Below are 7,364 nucleotides of genomic sequence, written 5' to 3' on the forward strand. Positions count from 1 at the left end.
TGTTTGGCTAATTTCTTTCTATTTATAGTAGAGACGGGGTCTCACTCTTGCTCAGGCTGGTCTCAAACTCCTGAGCTCAAGCAATCCTCCCGCCTCGGCCTCCCAGAGTGCTAGGATTACAGGAGTGAGCCACTGCGCCCTGCCTGCCAACTGATCTTTGACAAAGCAGACAACAATATACACTGGTGGAAAGAAGGCCTATTCAATAAACGGTGCTGGGAAAATAGGATAGACATATGAAGAAGAATGAAACGGGGTCCATATGTCTCACCACTCACAAAAATTAATTCAGGATGGATAAAACACTTAAATATAAGGCATGGAACCATAAGAATTCAGGTTTCCACTGTGGGCAACTGGAACACAGCCCTGCAGAGAATCCTCTGAGGAAGCATATACAACATGCCTTAGATTGTCCTTCTGAGATGAGGAAGCTGGAATATAAATCCCTCAATTCTGCCCTCCTGTTTGAAGGTTACTCCTGGGAAAGTTAATACAATTCACTTCTGGCCTGCCCTCTCTGCAGGCCAAGCATTCCTCCAAGTGGACAGAGAAGGCCCTAGGGTAGAGACCCAGGTGCTCAAGGCAGAAAGCTTATTGGCAGGTACTGCAACTGTCCACCCAGTGGCAGCTGACCTTCAGCACGGACCAGGAGGATATAGGCAGAGCGGCAATGAAATCAGCTACAAAGCTTTACACAGTTTCTGTTGAGTTTATTTAAGCCGTTGAGTTTAAATCTAGTTGCTACTTCTAACGAAAGATAAATGCTGAGAAAGTAGTGAGTTTGCTCTTTTCTAAGGAAATTGAGGGTGATTTTCTAGTATATTTTTTACCAGACCAAAATATATATATCAGATTTGATTTTCTGTGAAATACTGAGTTATAAATAGATTTTACATTCATAAGGAAATCAAATTTGCCTGATACAGGCTACTTTCCAAGAGTAGATTTAGAAACTGCTTCTTACCAGGAGTGTACTCTTTATTTTCCTTGAGATTTTGACTTTTTTATTTTAAGAGTAATACATGCTAATTATAGAAAAATTATAAAATACACAAGAAAAAGTGGAAAATAAGATAAATAAGAAAAAATAAGACAAATTTCTTACACAGAATTAACAGCCTAATGATATATATATTGCTGTTTATATTGAAGATGTAGAATTTTTAAAGATATTCATTTGTTATTCATTTCTAATTATCCTGCATTATGGTAACAGGGCATAGTCTGCCTGCAGTTAATATTTGGAACATGTGGAAATTTTATCCTTGGCATATTATATGATGATTTTTGTGAAAATTCCAAAGATTCTCAAAAAAGGTTTGTTGCCTCAGCCTTTTGAGGGACATGCTTGTGCTATATTCTTCACAGTGAAATCTTGAAGATTTATAGGTGACACATCACACTATCACCTTGCATGGACATTTATTAACCAAGCACTTCAGTGGTGTGCTATAACTATACCAATTTTGTCAATTATGATGCTCCAAGAGAAGCTGTAATTGGAATCTTCCCTTTAACTCATTACAAGCTTGAAAGTATAAACTTCTTTGAATATCATCCAAAGCATGCTGAGGCAGAACTTTTGCAGGAAGGACAACAGACTGAAGGAAATGTACATCCAAAATATATACATGGATATACATTCCCTTCAATTCCAGTACACACCATGGAGGACATGGAGCACATACTCTGTTAGGATTCCTCTGAAAACGTACACTGTTTGGAATCAAACCACAAATTCACAAAATATTCCTCAGTGTTTCTCATCAGGTCAACTGTATTCTTCCTGAAGTTTCCATACTCAAAGTTTATAGTGAACATAGCACTGATAAATGAAGTCATGAATGTAAAGGAAGACATAGTTCTAGCATCTTCTAGTTATCATCAAAAGAGGATGACACAAAAACTTTTGGGGAAATAATCTGTAACTAAAGCAGGCAATCTGTTAAAAAGGTTGTATTATTGGTAGTTTTCAGTAGATTTCCCAATACATACACTAAAGAATTCAGAGCTTACAAATCCAGAAATATCTCTGTTTCTAAAAGAAAAAAATATCAAGGAAGAACAGTTAAGGGAAATGAACTTGAGTCCTAATGAAATATACCTTTTGTGATGCTACCAAAGGTAAAGCCAAATAGTAAGGTGAAACATGTAGAGACCACAAGTGAATAGTGAACAATATTCTTGAAGTAGCAATGAAATTTAGCTCCTATAGGCAGTCAACTTCTTTCTATTCTTCCTGAGAGGAAAGCCTTTGTAAAACTTAACCTTGCTGGAGCTCTGACTATGAATTCAACACTGCAGTCTTTGTTCAGGGTTTATGAACCACACAATTGTCCGTAAGACAGAAAGCCCAATGTTTAATGCTGTTATCTTAAGTAGTTTACACTACCTCTGTTATCAGTCTTGATATTAGAAAACTTGTTTCTCTAAGAAAAATGTTCCATATTCAGGTAGCAAACTCACAAATAAACATTTGGACAGTAACCTGTGGTTAAGTTGGGAACTGATTATGTTAAGTTTTGCCAGAGAGAATTTTTTCACTCAGGATAATGATGGGCCATCAGATGACCTCACTTCATAGCTTAAGAAACTTTCTATCCTGAAGAAGTTAATTACTATAGACTACCAAGAAATCCAAATTCCAAGAGAGTAGTTTATAGATTAGAACAGTCCTACCATTTTCTAACATAAACTCTGAAATATATTGTCAGCAATCATAGAAGTTAGTTATCTGTGGGTTTGGGTGGTGTGGAGAAACATATCCCCCAATTTCTTACATATATATGTGCACACATGATACACACACACACACACACACACACACATGCCCATATACACTCCTTGCCCAATTAGAAAAAATGTAGATTTTTTTTTTCTCCTCAAGGATAATGGCTTATTTTTTTAATACCATGACAGACAGAGAGAGAGGTTAAGAGAATTGGTTGTAATATGATCTACCTCTCTTTTCCATAATATTGGTCTCTACTAACCAATCTCAGTGGCTTAATCGCAAGCATCCGCATCATTTCATCCAACTGGTTGCAGTAGACATCTGCTATAATCAATTGACAAGGTTCCATGAAGCTGTAGTGGATAATACCAGCATTGGACCACCAAACAGACACCATTAGCTTTTTTTGATAAATATTTGGTTTGGGACTGTGTTTTGGTACTTCATCTTTATCCAACCATTGTGCTGAACACTTGCAATTGTCAAAAGGAATCCATTTTTCATCACATGTAACAATATGGTGTAGAAAGTGTTCGCCTTTATGTTGTGACAGCAAAGAAAGGCAAGCTTTGAGACAATTTCTCTTCTGATGCTCATTTAATTCATGTGGTACTAATCCAAACAGCTTCTTCACCTTGCCTATTTATTTCAAATGGTCTAATGTTGTTGGAATAGTAATGTCAAACCTTGCTGCTAATTCACACGTAGGTTGAGATGGATTTGCTTCCATTACAGCTTTTAGATCGTCATTATCCACCTTGGTCTCAGGTCATCCACATGGCTCATTTTCAAAATTAAAGTCACGAGAATGGAACTTTTCAAATCATCAGTGTATTGTGCATTCATTAGCCACATCCTTCCCAACCACTTCGTTGATATTTTGAGCTGTCTGTGCTGCATTTTTTCCACAACAGAACTCATATCTAAAAATAACTAGATTTTTTGACTTATCCATAGTTTCACAAAAATTGCTGTAAAAAAAATTTTGAAAGATAATCACAAGCCGAACTGTGCATTTGAAAGAATGAGGGTGTACCTTCACAATAAAAAAACAAGAGTCAAAGTGAAGTGTCAGAGATATAGACTATCAAACTTAGTGCTTAAGGAAATCAGACATCTCATGCTTAATAACCTAATATTTCACTCTTACTATAGGTTTATGGAAGCTATGCAATTATCTTGTTTCAATAGCTGATAATTCAAGCAATGCTATATTTAGGGAATAATTTCCTTTACCTAGAGTTACCAAGAACATCAAAAGTATAGTTTGAGTCAGATCTAAAATTCATAACATTTAGAGTTGCAGAGGGCAGGAAAAAGAAGGAAAAGGAAAAAAGATAATGATTAATTCTGCCATTGACTTCAATCCAACCAGATAAATTAAAAACAGCTTAAGTGTTTTTACTTGCTCTACCTAAGCTTTTAAGGGTCTAGAATGCTATTTCTATAAAAACAAAAACAATCAGATAAAAAGAATCTACATTTGTTCCCTAAAGTTAAGATGAAAGAATGGTCAGGAGTATCTTCACTCATAAGGCAAAAATATAACTAAAAATAAAATGTATGAACAAAATTAAATCCTGCTCTTAAGCTATAGTCAATAGTTTAGAAAGAATAGATTCTTACTGGCTTTTAAAATGAACAGTGTTGAGATATTAGGGTAATATTTTTTACATACCCATTTTATCCTTGAAAATAAAGTTATGAATACACATTCTAGGTCGGTCTTAGAGGCTAAAAATCTGATTTAAATAAATTGGTTAATATAATGTGTCATCTTCCAGAATATTCTGCTTCAGTTTTACTTATAAATTAAGTTGGTTTATTCTATACTCTCAGAATATATTTAAAAATTCATATATTAATATATTATAAACATATATTAGAAACAATGCACACGCATGTGTAGGAGAACATTTCTTTTTTTCCATTTATTTTTTTATTTGTGTATATTCATGGGGTACAAGTGCAATTTTGTTACATTGATATATTGTATTGTGGTGAATTCAGGGCCTTCAATGCATATGTCACTGAAGCAACACACATTGTGTCCACCAGGCAACCTCCCATCATCCACATCCCTCCCGCACCCTCACCTCTGTGAGTCTCCATTGTCCATCATTCCCACACTCTGTTTCTATGTGTACATGTTATTTCGCTCCCACTTATAAATGAGAACAGGCAGTATTTGTCTTTCTGTGTTTGAGTTGTTTCACTTAAGATAATGGCCTGGTTCATCCATGTTGCTGCAAAAGATATGATTTTATTCTTTTTACAGCTGTATAGTATTCCATTGTATATATACATCACATTTTCTTTATCCAATCATCTGCTGATGGACAATTAGGCTGATTTCACATCTTGGCTATTGTGAATAGTGCTGTGATAAACATACTAGTGCAGGTATCTTTTTTATATATTGATTCCTTTTCCTTTGGGTAGATACCTAGAAGTGGGATTTGTGGATCACGTGGTAGTTCTATTTCTGGTTCTTTGAGAAATCTCTGTACTGTTTTCCACAGCAGTTGCACTAATTTACATTCTGAACCAAAGTGTATAAGAATTCTCTTTTCTCTGCATCCTCACTAACATCTGTAGGGTTTTTTGTTTGGTTGGTTGGTTAGGTTTTTTTGTTTTGTTTTGGTTTTTGCCTATCTTTCAAATAATAGCCATTTGATTGTTGTGAGATGATATTTCATTGTGGTTTTAATTTTCATTTATCTGATGATTAGTTATGTTTAACTTTTTTTTTCATATACTTGGTGGCTATTTGTTTGTATTCTTTTGAAAAATGTCTGTTCATGTTCTTAGCCCACTTTATAATTGGGTTGTTTTCTGTCATTGTTGAGCCGTTGAGTTCCTTGTAGATACTGGATATTAGTCCACTTCAGATGTGTAGTTTACAAATTTTTTCTCCCATTCTGCAAGTTATCTGTTCATTTTGTTGATTATTTCTTTTGCTGCACAAAATCTTTGTAGGTTAATTAAGGCCCATTTATTTTTCTTTTTGTTGTCTGTGGTTTTGAGGTCTTAATCATAAATTATTTGCCAAGATCAATGTCCAGAGAATTTTTCCCTAGTTTTTCTCCTCCTACGTTTATAGTTTCAAGTCTTACAAGCCTATAATTCATCTTGAGTTGACTTTTGTATATAGTGAGAGATATGGGTCCAGATTTATTCTCCTACATATGGCTATACAAATTTCCCAATACCACTTATCAAAAAGGATATCCTTTCCCCAGTGTATGTTCTTGTCCACTTTGTCAAAAATCAGTTAGCTATAAACATGTGGCTTCATTTCTGGGTTCCCTATTCTGTTCCATTGATCTATGTATCTAATTTTATACCAGTAGTATGCTGTTTTGGTTACTATGGCCTTGCAGTATAACTTGAAGTCAGGCAATGTGGTGCCCCAGCTTTGTTCTTTTTGCTCAAGATTATTTTGGCTATTCAGGCTCTTTTTTGGTTCCATGTTACTTTAGAATTGTTTTTTTCCTAATTCTGTGAAAAATTATGTCGGTATTTTGATAGAGATTGCATCGAACCTGTAAATTGCTTTAAACTTTAAATTCATTTAACAATATTAATTTTTCTGATCTATTAGTATGGGATGTTTTCCCATTTGTTTGCATTATCTAAAATTTCTTTCAGCAGTGTTTTGTAGTTTTCCTTGTAGATACCTTTCACCTCCTTGGTTCAATACCTCTTGTAGCTATTGCAAATCTGATTGCCCTCTTGGTTTGGTTCTTAGCTAGACTAATGTTGATGTATAGAAATGGCACCAATTTCTACATGTAGATTTTGTATTCTGAAACTTTGCTGAATTCATTTATCAAGTCTAAGAGTTTTTTGGTGCAGTCTTTGGAATTTTCTAGGCATAAAATCACGTCATTAGTGAAGAGGAAAAACTTGATTTTCTCATTTCCAACTTGGATCCCTTTTATTTTTTTCTCTTGCCTGATTGCTCTGGACTTCCAGTACTTTGTTGAATAAGAGCAGTGAAAGTGGGCTTCCTTGTCTTGTTCCATTTCTAAGGGGATTGCTTTCAACTTTTATCCATTGAGTATGATGTTAGCTGTGAGTTTTTCATATATGGACTTCATTATTTTGAGATATGTTGCTTCAGTGCCCAGTTTTTTGAGAATTTTTATCATAAATGGATGCTGAATTTATAAAGTGTTTTTCTATGTTTATTGAGATGATCATGTAGTTTCTGTACTTAATTTTGTTTATGTGATGTGCCACATTCATTAATTTGAGTATGTTGAACCATCCTGAATCCCTGGTATGAAACTCACTTGATCATGGCATATTATCTTTTTGATGTGCTGTTGGATTCCATTTGCTAGTATTTTGTTGAGAATTTTTGCATCTATGTTCATCAGTGATATTGGTCTGTATTTTTCCTTTTTCATTGTATTCTTTTCTGGTTTGTGTATCAGGGTGACACTGGCCTCATAGAATAAACTGGGGAGAATTTCCTCCCCGTAAATTTTTTGGAACAGTTTCAGGAGGATTAGTATTAATTTTTCTTTGTATGTTTGGCAGAATTCAACTGTGAATCCATCTGACCTTTGTTTTTGGGAGATTTTTTTATTCTGATTCAATCTCACTACTCTCTATAGGT

The sequence above is a fragment of the Propithecus coquereli genome, unplaced genomic scaffold, assembly GCF_000956105.1.
Source record: "Propithecus coquereli isolate 6110/MARCELLA unplaced genomic scaffold, Pcoq_1.0 Scaffold22, whole genome shotgun sequence".
Taxonomy (NCBI): Eukaryota; Metazoa; Chordata; class Mammalia; order Primates; family Indriidae; genus Propithecus; species Propithecus coquereli.